This window comes from Diceros bicornis, chromosome 5, assembly GCF_020826845.1.
Source record: "Diceros bicornis minor isolate mBicDic1 chromosome 5, mDicBic1.mat.cur, whole genome shotgun sequence".
Lineage (NCBI taxonomy): Eukaryota > Metazoa > Chordata > Mammalia > Perissodactyla > Rhinocerotidae > Diceros > Diceros bicornis.
Genome location: NC_080744.1, coordinates 5596888 through 5614240, shown reverse-complemented (window position 1 = coordinate 5614240; position 17353 = coordinate 5596888). Strand labels below are relative to the sequence as shown.

General features: G+C 38.9%; 1 pseudogene; it reads right to left on the bottom strand.

Moving 5' to 3' along the window:
* LOC131405258 (vasculin-like) overlaps window positions 1-16758 on the bottom strand; it is a 58066-nt pseudogene extending 41308 nt beyond the window's left edge.
* Between the last annotated feature and the right edge of the window lie 595 nt (window positions 16759-17353).

The following is a 17353-nucleotide window of genomic DNA, read 5'->3' as shown; positions in this document are numbered from 1 at the left end:
AGTGGATAACAATAATAACGAAAAAAGGTGAGCATTATCCCAAGATTCTACAGTAAAATTTGCTTTGGCAGAAACAGAACTGACCTTTATATGCATTGAATTTGATCTTAGATTCTACAAGTATCTGCATGAGAATCAAAAGCTGCTTTCATAGTTCCTCCCATTGAATTCAAGGGGTATTGTCCAAGTGCATCGAGCTGGTGGGAGGCTGCCGAATCCAACAAAGAATCTGATGAGATTCAGACTACTTGAAGGTAATTAAAACAAACAGTAAACACAAGCTCTTCTACTCCCACAGCAGAATGCTACTTTTCCAAATGTAAAGTGAGCGTAAAGCACAACTGTGTTGCAGAGGGAAGTATGAATAGTCAGGAAGTCACCACCTACGCTCCTGTCCACCAGGCACGTCAGAGGTCACCCAGTCAGAAATCACTCAGGAAGTCTTTTTAGCTCCGCAGGCGTGTGGTTAATTGTAGAGACTAAGATTGACACTAAAAAGGCTAAAAGTCTCACTGTTTTCATAGCAAATGCCTTCGAGTGAATACAATTATCATGCGAGCCTTTCCACTCTAAAACAAGAATATTTGAGCCCATATGTAATATAGTTAACAACTGTCATACACACACAAATGCAGACTGATTCTCTCGTGGACAAGCTCTCCTTCGTTGCTCCCACAGCTTTGACAGCCCAACCCAAACAGGAGTTTTCTTGGAGGATTGCCATCTTGCTCAAGATGCCAGGCCCATGAGACTGCTTTAACAGATTTTCAAGAAGCCTTTCGATCTGCTCAGATTCGTCTGCTGGAACGTGCATAGCTTCTGTCTCCTCTGCCATCTTTCCTCCAATATGTCTTTGCTTCCTTTTCCCTTTCGCAAAAATGTTTGCTGTAAAAAGGACCTTCAATGAATCCATTTCAGCACTTTTTCATCCGTCCACAAAAATCCATTTCTCACAGCTCCAAAAATCAGGGTTGAATATTCATTAAAGAGCCAAACACTTTAAAGCATCGCCGCCTTACCTTTGTTCTCTCATTTATATGTCGTCCTTGTGGTTTGAAAACATTTCTATCTTTTGCTTTATTTTATTTCCTTAAAATTAAAATGTCCTTTGAGAAAATAATACAAAATAATTTGACTCTAACCACCACCTTCTAGTTTCTTCATACTGTCGTCTGTCTCCTGAACAAAGATACTACAATTTCCTATTTGGTCAAGATCATGCCAAATTTAATGCAGTCATCCATTGCTTAACGACAGTGATACATTCTGAGAAATGTGTTGTTAGGCGATTTCGTATTTCGTTGTTATGCGAACATCTTTGAGAGCACTTACACAAACCTAGATGGTATGGCCTACTACACACCTAGGCTAGATGGTACTAGTCTTACGGGACCACCTTTGTATATGCAGTCTGTCGGTGATCCAAATGTCATTATTCAGCGCATGACTGTACTTAGAAATGCCACCTAAAACATCACTATAATAATGATGATGGTTTTTATTTTTTTAAGTAGAATCCAGTATAAGAATTTGTCTTCCCAATATTTTAATCCAGCATAAGACTTTTGTCTTCCCAATATTCATTTAAACCAAATTCAAAATGAAGCTTCTGAAGTTTTCCTAACTTTTGATATTATGGCATTGTTTTAAAATATGGCTACAGCCACAAAATAAGGAATGCTTTTTGAATGATGTTTTATAATAGTTTGGTATTATTGTGAATGTATATAGTCCATTGACTTGCAACTACAGAAAAGATGTAGATGAGCCATCTCAAACACACACATACACACGAGCACATACATACATGCGTACATACATCATATGTATTTATTACATATGCTTACATTGTTACATTTCATTTATTATTATAAAAAACTAGAAGGCAGTATAAGCTCCACATACATATAATAAGCACACATGCATCCTACTTGTACTGCTCAATTAAAAAGCATTTTCTTGCTCCTCAACTATTGCTTATAGTTGTCAACTGAAAAAAATGAAATTTAACCTAAATGTCAAACTTCTTTAGAAAAGGAGACCCTTGCGTACTAAGGGGAATGTAAATTGGTGCAGTCACTATGGAAAACAGTATGGATGTTCCTCAAAAAATTAAAAGTGGAACTACCTATGATCCAGTAACTTCACTGCTGGGTATTTATCCAAAGGAAATGAAATCACTATCTCGAAGAGATATCTGCACCCCATGTTCATTCCAGCATTATTCAAAATAGCCAAAACATAGAAACAACTTGTGTCCATTGACAGATGAATAGATAAAGAATATGTGGTTTATATATATATATAAAATGGAGTAATATTCAGGCATAAAAAAGAAGAAAATTCTGCCATTTGTGACAACGTGGATGGACTTTGAGGACATTATGCTAAGTGAAATAAGTTTGACAGAGAAAGACAAATGCTGTATGATTTCACTTATATGTGGAATCTAAAAAAAACCTGAACTCATAGAAACAGAGAACAGATTGGTGGTTGCCAGAGGCAGGGAGTGGGGGGTGAGGAAATGGGTGAAGATGGTCAAAAGGTACAAACTTCCAGTTATAAGATAAATAAGTTCTGGGGATGTAATGTACAGCATGGTGACTATAGTTAATAATACTGTATTGTATATTTGAAAGTTGCTAAGAGAATAGGTCTTAAAAGTTATCATCGCAAGAAAAAATTGTAAAAATTTGTGAAAAAAAGATCAGTTTGATTAGTTCATATCCTGGGACCAATAATTGTTGGGTTGTTGATTGTACAGACTTTTTCTAGTCATCCTGCTTGGCTGGAGAATCTGAGACACTAACAAAATACACACTGTCAATTGACAAAAAAAAAATCAAAAACAAACAAAAAAACTTCTCTACAATATGTCTAAAATGCCATTCTTTCCTCAAACCTTCCAAGATCAGCTACCACCACCCATCCCAGATGTATTTTCTACTCTGAACTCTCAAAGCAGTGTGAATATCAACCATCTGTCTGTCATCCATCCATCTATTCATCCATCTGTTTTCTTATTCAATCCATAAATATATTCTACCACATTGCTGGAACTCTATTAGGCACTTAGGAAAACATGCACAATCCTCGCTCTAGAGGAGTTCACCATCTATCATTGGGGAGGACAGTAATTTCACAAAAATCAAATGCATTTGTAATTACAGAATTTGATATTATTTCCTTTGTTCCTCCGCTAGAATATGAGGACGTTAAGAGCAAGTGTTGTGCTTTCTTCCTCTCTGTATCCTCTTATAGTGTCTAAAGCATTACTTGCATCAAATAGCTATTCAGTTAAAGATTAAAAATTTAAAAGGCTTCACATCTAATTCCAACCTAATTCTAATGACAATTTGTGTTTTCATCATCTTTATTTTTCCAGGCCAATTGCTCTGCTTGAGAATTCTAGTTGTTAGGAAATTCAATTAGGTAGAAACTGCCTTGGTCTAATTTCAGACTAACGTTTGAAAGATTTCTGGTGATGACTATGGAAGTGAGGAAAAACCCCTCAACTGTAGTTAAAGTTTCCAGCAGTTATGTTTCTGTGGAGATTTTTAAAAAATAATTTCGTTTCATTGGAGAATACAAATATATTCAGAAGATTTCTCCAATCATAACTATACAAATTGATGTTGAAATTTCCACAAAGCAAACATCTGGAATGAACACACAGAACAAGAAATTGAACTGTACATATCGACACAAATATAAAATCATAAAATGATTTGATCCCAGTTGGTAAAACTCATTTTATGCAATTACTGTCACATTGCCCTGTACAGATACTTAAATATTTTATCAGAATGCTAAATATTTTAATACAATCTGCCTGGATTTCTTTTAGGTAAAGGGACTGTACTTATTTTCATGCTTGTACTATAGAGTAAAGAAAAATGTGCTTCTCATAGCCAATGCTTTTCCAAACATAGATGCCAGTTGAACACTCACGTCCACCTGGGGATCCTTTGCTCTCTTGGCCTTCTGCTGCCTCTCCTTTGCCAACTCTCGTGCCTGAATGAGCCTCCTCTGTTTCTCCTCTCAGAGCTTCTGGCTAGTGCTGGATCCACTATAATTTCATGCTAGATGTTCACTGGTGCTGAGAAATCCTTTGTTTCATCTCTTGTTGACTTCTACTTTGTTTCTGGAAGTGGCAGTTCCAATTGGTTTGAATTCTGCTTCAGCTCAACTCTAACTTTTAATAATTGATTTGGTTTGTATTTACTGAGAAGTGTGAATTTTTCTAATTTTCTAATTTTATTCTCACTTAATTTTTCTTGTCAGTGTTAATGCCCCACCTGGCCTTTTTAGTCCCTAGTTATTCAGCAAAGTTCTTTACTCAATCCTAGTTTGCCTCAACTTTCCGCAGCATTCTATACCGTGATGCCTCTAGAGAACCTGGATATAATTGGGTATAAAAGGAAATGTCCCACTTTCTTCTCTCCCTCTAGTCTTTCTTGCACATTTCTCTTTCCTTGGCTTCTACCACACTTCACATATCCTGGTTTTTCTGCTAAGAATTGTTCTTATATCTTCATAGCTGAGTCTTTTTCTCCCTTCCAAACTAAAATATTTGAAGAAATGGATTTTTAACTCCCCTGACACATAGTTGGTGCTCTGCAAATATTTTTAGCTTAGTAAATCCAATAAAATTCTCTCATTTTTCTCTTTCTCTCAGTCTTCTCTCTTATCACTTCATTTGTTTTTCTCTCTCTCGTCTCTATCTTTGTAACAATTCTCTTCCTCCTGGAAACTTTCCCAAGATGGTAAATAGGCTTAAGTCTCCTTCGTTAAACACATAGACACAGAATAAACATGTCTAGTTAAGTTTTTCAGTTGTAAAAAATGGAAACCAATTTTGGTTAATTTAAACATAAAAGGTGTTTACTAATGAGTCTCCATAGCTTATGGATTGGCATAGCATGATATTTTAAAATCTGATTCCATGAGGCTTATAGTGGGTACTGGGAAATCCTCTAAGACTCTGACATTAAGCTGACTACCAATCCTAATTTGTATGGATGATGTGAATTTCCATTTTTTTGGTTTTCATAGGTGTTTTAGCGAGAATTTAGGAAGGCCTGCATTAGGCACAAATGCCATTTCATACCAGAAGCCTCATTCATTGAAGCACTTGGATTGAATTTCCCAGAGTCTATTTTGAAAACACTAGTTCAAAAAATTACATTAAAAAAAGTGTTTCACAGGCCAAGCCAGGAGATTTGGGCTATGTTGAAATAAAGAAAGTTAAACATGTTCCTTTAAAGGAAGGCTTCCCAAAGCTTTTGATATGTTAATATTAAAGGGAAGTCCTTGGCTAGGGATCTAGTATGTATAATGCATTGCCCAAGTGTATCTGAACACAATTCCCCCATCACTTTTTTTCCATAAATCATTTCTTGAGACTAGTGTTCCATGGAACATATTTTTGGAAAGGGCAGTTTATAGACCGTTTTTATCTTCTGGAAGTCTCCGGCTTCTTCCTGGAGTTACTCACTTTGTTGTTGATTATCCTTGAGAGGAGAGAGAGATGGAACCAGAGGGCATGAATTCTCAGCCAGAACTTTCTCTTTTCTTGGGCTTATTACTCCAAAGAGCTTGCCAGTAAGTGGGATAAATATCTAAACAGTTCATGTTCAGCAAAAAGGAATACGTTTTTCCATTTCCAAATAAATTACTCCTCAGGTGTTTGATTGCAAAGAAAGCTCACACACATGTACGTCACTTCATATCACCTCATTTGCTCCTAATGTGACCTCTATTCTATCTTCCCTGCTGATTTAACTCAGCTGCTTGGTCAGGAAAAAATTGGGGCTTCTGAGGAAAAGAGAGTAAAATATAGAAAGATCAATATCACTGTGTTTTGTTTTCTGACCCCTGACCATTTTTTTCAGAACTCTAGTGGTTTATAGTTGACTATGACCGGACTGGGTAGGTAGGTCTGTTCTAGGAGATCTAAGTTGGATCTCAGTGTCACTGCCTTTGGAGGCTGTAAATCCTAAGTAACAAGAAAGACTAGTATTTAGAATAGTATTTCTCTACTTAAACTATGCTGTGGGCCGTTAGCCTCACTAACCAAGGGTTGCAAACTTGAGATCATATGTAGTTAGTAACACCTACTGTGAAACAGGCTGTTTTTTCTACGACCAGCCATAATACCTGTCTAGATACGCTATCTTTTAAAACATTGTGGGGTACAAGAAACTGGCCCCGACTATCCGCTCTCCAGCACCTCCTGCCTGTGCCCATCACCAGGGCCTAAAAAGCACCAGTTGACAACCCCTGATCTGAACAGAAAACAGTGAAATGCCAAGAACAAGGAGAGAGGAGGAACTGGGGAGCCATAGTTATAAGATATTATAAGTATATAAGGGGGAAGTGGAAGGAGGGGAGCCATAGATATAATGTATTATAAGTATATAAGGGGGAAGTGGAAGGAGGGGAGCCATAGATATAATGTATTATAAGTATATAAGGGGGAAGAGGAAGGAGGGGAGCCATAGATATAAGGTATTATAAGTATATAAGGGGGAAGAGGAAGGAGGGGAGCCATAGATATAATGTATTATAAGTATATAAGGGGGAAGAGGAAGGAGGGGAGCCATAGATATAATGTATTATAAGTATATAAGGGGGAAGTGGAAGGAGGGGAGCCATAGATATAATGTATTATAAGTATATAAGGGGGAAGTGGAAGGAGGGGAGCCATAGATATAATGTATTATAAGTATATAAGGGGGAAGAGGAAGGAGGGGAGCCATAGATATAAGGTATTATAAGTATATAAGGGGGAAGAGGAAGGAGGGGAGCCATAGATATAAGGTATTATAAGTATATAAGGGGGAAGAGGAAGGAGGGGAGCCATAGATATAAGGTATTATAAGTATATAAGGGGGAAGAGGAAGGAGGGGAGCCATAGATATAAGGTATTATAAGTATATAAGGGGGAAGGTTAACATGGTAAAAGTTTGCTTCACCAGCAGCTGGGAACTGCCAGTGTAGAATGTCCAGGGTAGATGCGGACAAGCCCCATTCCAGCTGGATCTTGCTGAATCTATCTGTTATCCTTGGGAACTTTGCCAAGACTGGTAACCATGAGACTACCAAGTATTTACCGCAGGGTAGACCCCATCACTGTAGTACTAAAAACAGTTTTCCAAGTGCCAGGGGGTTATGTTTGAATTCCATATCTCAGATCAAGCAAGTATCCCTAATGTGTCCAAGATTGTCAAATCTTTCCAGAGCCCTTAACAAGATTATCAACAGCAAATGTTCCATCTGGTGTTTACCCAGTAGTTATAATTAATATGTAAGCTTCTTGATGTAAAGGATTGTATTAGCCAACATTCTTGGTTGCAAGCAAAAATTCAAGGCAGCTTTGTTTCAATGAGGGGATTTATTTGAAAAATACTAGGGTAGATCACAGAGCTGAGGGAAAAGCTGTAAGAACCAAGAAAGTTCTAGTAGGCTACAATTGGAGATTTGATTGCTCCTAGAATTCTCTCTTTTCATCTCTCTTATCTGCTGTTCTCCAGATTTTGACTTTATTCTCCCTTTCAACAGATGAGCTTTTTCAATAGGTGACAATATGGCTCTAGGCCTAGAATATCCTAGCCTAGTAAATCCAGAGAGAAGACTCATCATTTCCTATTTAAATTTAAAGAAATTCTAGGAAAGGACTCTGATTGATGTGGCTTGGTCACATATTTACCTTCAACCAATCATGGTGTCCAGGGAGATGGGGTCCTATGATTGGCCAGGCTGAGTCACATTTCGTTTCTGTGCCCATGGGGACAGGGCATTATGATAGGCAGTTCCATCAAGCCCACATGACACCAGGGACAAATAGATCTCAAAATGAGTGGGCAGTGTCTACAGGTGTGTGAGTGTGTGTGTGTGTATGTGTGTAAATACATGCATTTATGAAAGAAAGAGAGAGAAAGAGAGAATACTAAAAGAAAATGAAGAAGGGATGCTGAAAAGAAAAAAGGATAGACATCATATCTTATCCAGACCTAACATGGCCCCCCCATAAGTATTAATTCAATTTCCTTATACTTTTCATCTAGGGGAGATGATGTTCTTGAAAAGGCCTCATTGAGGATTGTGTCAAATTCTGGCATTGATTCTAGAGGAATCCTGGAAAGATGCAGGTGGTCTTAGGATGTCAGTGTACTTAGTCCAGTGGGATTTTAGTCTCTGTCAATCTGAAAGCATGGCTTACGTTTAGATGAGATTCATCACTGTCTGACACTGGCACTGAGTAGGATGCTTCTAGTAATAGGGGTTCCTTGTCTCAAAAAAGTGCATTTTCTTCAATAGCTATGTTGTTACATTATTTCCATATATTAAATCATATTATTACCTCTTAGATTTATAGAGACTCTATGTAATCAAACATTGTTATATGATATAGTTCTTCAGTGTTTGAATACTGTTCTTAAGTCCTTTGAAGTTGTCTCTTAAGGTTATTTACCTTCTTTTCTGCCAACCACATCATTTGTGAATGACAGTTCAAAATTGCTCCACACCATTGAGCAATGCACATCAAAACCCTGCTAATATTTTGCCTTATTAATCCTATTTCTAAGAGTTTATCCTAGGGAAATAATTATGTTTGTAAAGCTGTAAGACTTAAGATACTTTGTGTGGAAAAAGGAGAGTAATTGAAACAGTTGAAAGTTATAATTGCTTAAATGTCCAATAATAATGAATTGGCTAAGTTTCAAAATGCTCATAGGATGGGATATTATAATGCCATTGAAATATTTCATAAATAATCTATTGACAGGGGACAATGTTCATTCTATAAGGTTGTTTCAATTGTCTCTTGCTGTATAACTAGTCTCCCCAACACTTAGCAGCTTAAAACAAAAAGTATTTTCTTCCAACTGTGGGTTGGAAATCTGGGTGGTTCTGCTTCTCTTGTCTGAGATCACTTATATAGCTCTAGTTATCTGAGGCTTAACTGGGGCTGGAGAGCCCAAGATGGCCTCACTCACCTGAATAGTAGTTTGTGCTGTTGACTGGGGTGCGTTAGTCCTCCAATGCTCCACAGCTTACACAATGTCACTTCTACCAAATTCTTTGGGTCAAAGCAGGTCACAAGACCAGCCCAGATCCAAGAGATGAGGGAACAACCTGGTACATGAGCTTCCCCTTTCTAGAATGTCTTCCCTCTGACTTCCCATCTTTAAATGCCCTCCACCACATAGGCCAGCTGTAGGTCCAGTTCCGGTTGAAAGCCTTCTCAGGTGTTACCAGTCCACACTGATCTCTTATTTTCCTAAGTTTTGATTGCCCTTACTGCCTGCACTCTCCAACCTAGTATTTGATATATTTGGCAATGCCACATAAAGTAAGGACAAATGTCTTCTACTGTATTTGTGCAACAAGTTTAGTACATAGTGCTAGGCACCCACCAATGTCTTAGCCAACACTGATTGACTTGACTGTTAACAGTTATTGTTTTTGCTTAGAAGTTTACTTTTCTGAAAATGTTTATCACCTTCTAAGCTCTGGAATATCCCTCCTTTTTGACTGTTTTGCACTGTCCTCTCAACCCTCCTCACCCCATGTCTGCCTTGAATTTGTACTTAAAGTGCCTAGAATTTTGCCATAGTCTTTCTTTTGTAAATGTATTTCTTTTTTTAATATCGATAATTGGAGTGGAGTAATCATGTCCAACATGATCCATTTTAAAACTTTGATACTTCAGAATTTGAAAATTAAGTTAGCTTTCTATTTATTAGTCTCAGGATTCAGCAATTTAGTGGAAGCGTTACCAGTGTGTATTTTTAGTTGCCTTAAGGCAATATTCTGAGAAGGGCATTATTTAACTTGAAGAAATAGACTATGCTTCCTTCTTTTCTTCCTTCCGTCTTTCCTTTGTTCTCCACTGTGAGCAGTAAAACCCTGCATACAGAGGTACTGTTGGATTCCCAAGGGGAAGGGGAGGGAAATCCCAACTCACCAGGTCTGGGGATGACGCGGGCCCACAGACACAGAAGACCGAACTTGATGCAAACGCAAGAGGTTTATTGAACGGAGCTCCGGGTCGACTCGTGTCTCTCGCAGGAGACAGAGGGGTCGACCCCGAGCCTTAGGGGGCAAGTTCTTTTATAGGATTTGGGAGCATAAAGCGGGAAAAGGTTGGCGCGGTTTTACATGATTGGTTAATTCAAAACATTCAGACAGTTACATTTTATGGCGCGAATTGCTACGGCGCGAAACAGCTATCAAGGTGCACACACATGTCCCCATCTGGCCCCCCTCCACCCCGACCCTCCCAAACTTATCCCTCTGTAGCACTCCCTTGTTCTCAATTTTCTCTGAACAGTTTAGGGTGAGTCTTCCGCGAACAGAGTCAGTTGGGATCGATAGACTCTATTCATAGAAGACTCGCCCCAACTGCCCCTTAAGGTGTTAACATATTAAATTTTTAACATAATTTACATTCTTCAGTACTTGACAATAGCACAATAAAAATTGAATGGTCAAAGTGGTCAGAATTTTGAGAGAAAGATTCTTTGAAATAATCTTATGGGGATGAAAGCTTAGCTGGCAATGAACAGGAGAAATTGTTCTACTTATGCTGTTCATCTCCTACTTTTAGCTAGGTCAAAAAGCAAGAACTAAATTATCACAGTCAGGATCTGCAAAGTTTATCACATTTCCCCTTCTGTTCGGAAGGTTGCTTGCGAAACATGTAAATCTGAGCACAAAATAACTTAAACTCCCAACAAATATTATCCACCACAATTTCAAAATTATAGCTGAAGTCTCAAGAACTAATTTAAGCACAGCTGTTATGATAGATTATTCACTAGATCAAAATGTTTTATCAAATACTGTCTGCTGTCTGGGAGTTACACAATCCTTTTAGTCTAATCAAAGATGCAAATAAGTTTGCTGCCTTGGACTCTGGCCATTTTCCTTAACACCAAACAAAAACAAAAGGCTTCAACAAGAGAGAGACATAAGAGAATTAGAAAAGTTTATCTTTTGGTAAAATTTTATAAACTAACCAAGTTCTTTCAAAAATTGTCATGTCAGATAAAAAGATATACCGAAATTCAGAATCATTTTCTTTTCTTTGCTTTCTTTGAAGAAGAGTTGATGCATTAGTAACTGACTTTACAGCTTCTAGCATAAATATTAAACAATGTTTAGAGAAAATAAGAAAAACTGAATTTTAGAAGTCTCTGTTCAACCTTCACTGACAATTGATCCACAACATAGAATTTTCTCCAACGTCATATACAAAAGGCTAAACCTGGGAAAAATAGAATTAATATATTAAAGGAATAACAAGTGGAAACTTTTCTACTTCAATAATAATAAAAAAGGCATTACACTTTTTCCAACTTTGTCTTAAGCAAATTATTCTAGTTTAGGTTAGCTATGAAAAAACACCTTTTCTAATAATTTTTAGAATTACTTTCTATAATGACATTTCCCTATCTCTAGCAAAAGAAGTATTTAGATACCAAAAGACATAAATACTATTTTGGGAATTTATTCTTACCTATTAACTGTTTTTCTTTGCTAGAACACTTTTTTAATGATTTGTTAAAAAATGAGCTTCCAAGGGGCCGGCCCGGTGGCGCAAGCGGTTAAGTGCGCGCGCTCCGCTGCGGCGGCCCAGGGTTCGCTGGTTCGGATCCCGGGCGCGCACCGACGCACTGCTTGGTAAGCCATGCTGTGGCGGCGTCCCATATTCCCATATAAAGTGGAGGAAGATAGGCACAGATGTTAGCCCAGGGCCGTCTTCCTCAGCAAAAAAAGAGGAGGATTGGCGGATGTTAGCTCAGGGCTGATCTCCTCACAAAAAAAAAAAAAAAAAAAAAAAAAAAAATGAGCTTCCAAGTGTCCCTTCGGGACTTTGTCTGCAGACAAGCTCTGGACCAGCTTTGTCAAATTCTATCAGGTCTCTCCTCATAGCTGATGGAATTAGGCGTTCTAAATAACAGATACTAAAAGTACAATTAGTCTCATTTGCTGGGTGAAACCAATAAAGAAGGAATTGACGTTCCCATCTTTTCCCCCACCATGAGTTCTGTGGGATGACGCTCCCTACTCAGCGTTTTCTCCTTCAGCTGGGATGGTGTGCCTAATGAAGGATGCCGTGTTAATGGCTCCCCTCGCTTCTTGCTCTGCTTTCTGTGCCATTGGGACCTAGGTAACAGGATTGGTTCTCGGGATCTCTTCCTCACTGCAGTCCTTGTCTGTGGCCACTCATTCTTCTCATTCATCCCTCTACCTCATGGGAGGTTACACTAGTTAGGACATACTGGGGTAAAGCTGAAGTAATGAATTAAGCCCCTAAGATCAGTGGTTTACTAAAACAAAGACGTTTTTCTCACTCACATTTCATGCCCGATGAAAGTCAGCAGTGATGGTGTGGGGTTCTGCTCCATATAGTTGCTCAGGGACCCACTCTGGCTCAGCCACCATCACCTTTTGATACTTCCATCTCCAAATGTGGTTGATTGCACGATGGTTCCAGCAGAGGAAGAGCAAGCTGGAAGGTTGTGTGTTGGCTTTTAAATGCTTGGACTTAGAAGTGACATGCATCCTTCTGCTCACAGTCCACATGTCCCATCGACCTGCCTAAGTAGTGAACATGGGGCCTTGACATGTGGACACAGGGATATTTGGTGAGCAATAAATATCTCTGACATAACATTCCCATTTGGCCATTAATATTCTCTTCTGTCTTCTTTCATACATAGAATACCTCCTCAAAGGAGACAAAGTTCCATCCAGTTATTGCATAAACATAAAAAGTTAGGATGGCCCACATTAGTCCTACACCCGGTGTAATGTGCTCCTCTTAGCGTAGAGTCCTGTGAACTGAAAGACGTGCTATCTTTCCCACAAACCTGACCTGAAGTGGTCCTACAGGGACAGGACAACTACAATCAGCACTTCCATTAAGGAGAGGAAAGATGGAAGACACGGCAGTTACTGTCTGTGGCGATTCTGAAATCTGCTGGCTGACACTGGGAGGGCCTCCATCCCTACCCTGGGGTGGAGGAATGTTCCCTGACTGGACTCAGCTCTCCTGGCAGAGCCTCTTTGTCCACTGTTCTCACTGCCTTGACTGTGTCCCTGTGAGCGTCTTCTTCCTCCTTATCTTCTTTGACCACTTCTGAAGCAGGTATTGAATATTACCTTTTGAAGGGTCTATGGTTTTGGAAGCCTAATTCCTGTCCCTTGAAGTTGGGATCCTAAATCATTTTATATCTCAAAGAGTCAACAGCTTGCAGTTTCCTTGATAGTCAACTCTCTTGAAAATTTAACAGGCTTTTATTCGAATCCAGCTAGTTATATAACCTAGTAACTAAACCAACATCTATGTTTGAGACTTAGTTCTCAGATCTGCTATAATTCTTTGCCTTTCTTCCCTCCATGCTCATCTCAAACTCTTTTTGTCTTTCTTGACTTAATTATGGATACATTGAATCCATCTAGAACAACAGCTAGAAGGCCACACCCTTAATCTGATATTTCCCCTGAAGCGTTCTAATCCATTGATAGGTTTTATTGGGCACTATTTTTAATCTCATCATTTATAGTTTAGATTCTAAAAGCCATTGGTTTGTGCAAACTGTAGGGCCCTGAATTTTTGGATATTTTCTTTTCTCTTTCATTTCTTCTTACAATCAGTAAATTCTTTCTTGAGATTCTGATCTTTTTCTGGTATTTACATGCCAGACTCAACTGAAATTAACCAACACACACGCTAAATTTCTTTTCTTCCAAAGTCTTTCCCTAGAGCTGCCTGTTCTGTACTCAGTTGTCTTCTTTCCAAGTTACATCATGTAACTATTTACCAAATATTTTGCCATTGCATGACTAAGATGACCATCTTTTTAGCCTCTGATATCAGTTTCCTTACCTCCTGCTATGTGACCACTAAGCCAGTGATATTCCTTAGATTTTTGTTATGGCAGCACCCCACTGCTGGCATGAATTCTGCATTCATGAGACAGGCTAGACTATGCTGTGTTAATAATTTACTCTGAGGTATCAGGGGCTCAACACAACACTGGTTTCTTTCTTGCTCATACTAGATGTCCAACCAACAGAAGGCCCTGTACAGCATAGTTACTAACAAACTCAGGCTGACCTAGGCTCTTTCATCTTATAATGTCACTGTTTCAGCATGTGACCTCATGGTTGCTTCAGAAGGGAAGAGGAACTACCTACTGGCTCTTAAATGTAAGGGAGGTGAGAAATAAGAAGAAGCAGAGAGGTGTTTGCTTAGTAGTAAATATCTCTGCAGAATAAATTCGGAGAGTATTAGCCCAACATCGAAAGACAAAAGATATTTAAAAATTAAAAATATTACTGACAAATACTATATTATCACTGATTTTATGGTGCCAATAATAATATCTTAAAGACCAAACATTTTATTTCTCCTTTTCTAAGAGTATATTCTTATATCAGTATTATAGAGAAAGTCTTCTGTATGCAGTATGATACTTGCACTTCTCTTTTCATAATCCCCCTAAGATAAAATAATTATAAACAGAATTTCATAAAATATTTTATTTTTATCTTTAAAGATAAAGGTGGTAAGATAAGCAGAGGGAAGTCTACATCCTCTTCTAAGCTGCTTCCTCCTTGGGGTCATGGGAATCATAAACATTTACTTTTTTTTTTTTCTTTGTGAGGAAGATCAGCCCTGAGCTAACATCCATGCCAATCCTCCTCTTTTTGCTGAGGAAGACTGGCTCTGAGCTAACATCCATGCCGATCTTCCTCCACATTACGTGGGATGCCACCACAGCATGGCCTGATGAGTGGTGCGTCGGTGTGCGCCCGGGATCCGAACCCGGGCCGCCAGTAGCAGAGCATGCGCACTTAACCGCTACGCCACAGGGCTGGCCCCCATAAGCATTTACTTTTGGAAGCAATTTGAGAGGTAATGGAATTCAAATTCCTCATTTTAAAAGGTGAGGAGGGAGAGACTTAGAGTGACTAAGTGACTTATCAAAAGCCACCCAACTAGTTACTGCCAGGAACTATGAAGTCTAAAATTTTACCCTGCTCAAAGCTAACAGACCTGTGTTCTACCACTTTGTTGGTGTTGGTAGAGTATCTTCATAGTTACTCCCGCATCAGAGACAGAGGACTTTATCACTCACAGCAAAAGCAATAGCCAGAGTTTCATGTTCACTTGGGTTGGTTCCTTATATCCCCCAAGTTCCAAGCCAGTGGGCCCAGATGGATGCCTACACACACAGTGGGTTGCATTACAGGAGAGGTGGACTGAACTGGGACTTGGGGAATTCACTGTGTTTAGTGAGCAGAGGCAGGCATGCTCTTTGTCTGGAGAGAGGCATTCTCTCATTTTTCAAGGCTGCTTGCTGCAAACGTGACCCTGATAAATGGCCCTAACTGCCATTAGGGCGTCTCGTTTATGGCATACCCAGCAAGAATGTGGCGAGATGCTCGGGGCCCATGGTGGATTGCTACATCCAACAGTTGGTAGCAGAGTTAACTAGCTCTCTCAATTCCTGGTTTCCTAAACTGTCCATAGCACTGCCACTGAAGACAAAACCTTTTTCATTTTTTTTAAATTATTTTCATTCTGTTTGAAGTGTTCTTTATTAATTATCTTCCTTTTTGGAAAAGGCCCATATTTTCCAGTCCTATTTACATATTTAACATTTTCTTTTGTCAATGATCTGATTGATAGATTAGTATCAGGATCACATAAAATGACTCAATTGTTTAATATATGATAAGACCTAGTCAAGGACCAACAAATTTGTGCCAGCAAATCCTGAATTACAGGAAATTCATCTGTTGAAAATATCATTATTTTACTTTTAATTTGTTTTATACTTTGTTCTCACTAGTCAACCTTTATGGATCTCCTACTTTGTGCCAATCTATACTTGGAGTATAGGTTCTACAACAAGTTACAAGTCTTGTCCTCAGAGTTCTTATAAGACCCATGTATAAGAAAATGAAAAACAGTGAAGAAGTGTATGCTGAGTGGAATGAGCAGCAGAAGATTATTAGGTTCCGGAAGAGTTAGCGATTTCTGGCTAGATGAGGTCAGGCAGGATTCGTGGATGAGATGGAGAAAGGAAGATAGTTCTTAGAGAAGGAGAGAAGAGTGAGTTCTATCACTCTTTACATTCTCTCTGATTTTAAAAGGAACATTAAAAGATACTCTTTAATGGTAACTGTATAGGCGTTTTCTCCGTCTGTTTTATCCACTGTTCAATCTTCAGTTCTTAGAAAAATGCCTTGCCCATGTTAGAAACTCATAAAAACACTCAATGAATGAAGGAGTGGTGGTTGGAGATGTGCATGGAGTGTCTTCGACATTCACCTTGTACACAGCCCGCAAATTCATACAATATACAGTCCACTTATAGACAGTTTCTCATTCACTGAATTGGGTCTTGATATGGCTCTGACGAAATGGAATTTCAAGACACCAGCCATGATGTAGTCTGCTCCTGGCCCTGGGGAAAAGGACCTGATTTCAACGTGGCAGTACAGGGGGATTTTTTAGCCAGCTCCAAATCTTCCGCAGTTGTACCCACCTCTCTCTTACCCTCTGAAGTGAGGAGCTTTTTGGGGCACTAGTGGCTTGGATCTTGTATTCTCGTATAGTGATTTTTTACCAAGCCTAACTTACCTTTTCATGTACTGCTCTCTGTGTCCCACTTCCTCCCACTCACCCCTAACTGCAGGCTCAGAGGTGTGGAGGCCACACTGGCGGAGCATGGTGCAGCACAGCCACTGTGCTGTAGTTGTGGAGACAGCCTCCTGCTATCTTGCTCCCAGTGTGTACTGGGCCCTGCTGGCAGAGGTTTAAGGATCAGAGACAGCTTCAACTCCCATATACGATGATTCTAGGCCCATGGGAAAGGGATAAGCTTGGATCATTCCTTTCCCCTGTCATCAATTCCTGACAACCCCACATGCCTGCAAAGATTCTTGTCACCATGTTGCTTGGACCTGAGAAGGGCAGTACCACCCGAGCTATTATTATTATAATAATATAATTATATAATATATAATAATATTCTTATATATTGTGATATATATGCTGAAACATAATATTTCTGATTCTTATGGGGATGAAACCACCTTAAAGCCATGTACACTCAACTTTCCAACATTTGACTTTCAAATATATATTCAGAAAAATAGAAGATATTGCCTATATTTTGTTCTTGGACCATAGATTTTATGTCTACTACTAATGATCACCACACAATTTTCTAGTGAAAACTTTAATTTGGGTGAAGATAGTCATATCAAAATTAGGAAGAATAGGAAAAACAAAATAAATTAACTTAGTAACTCGGGGCTGCCT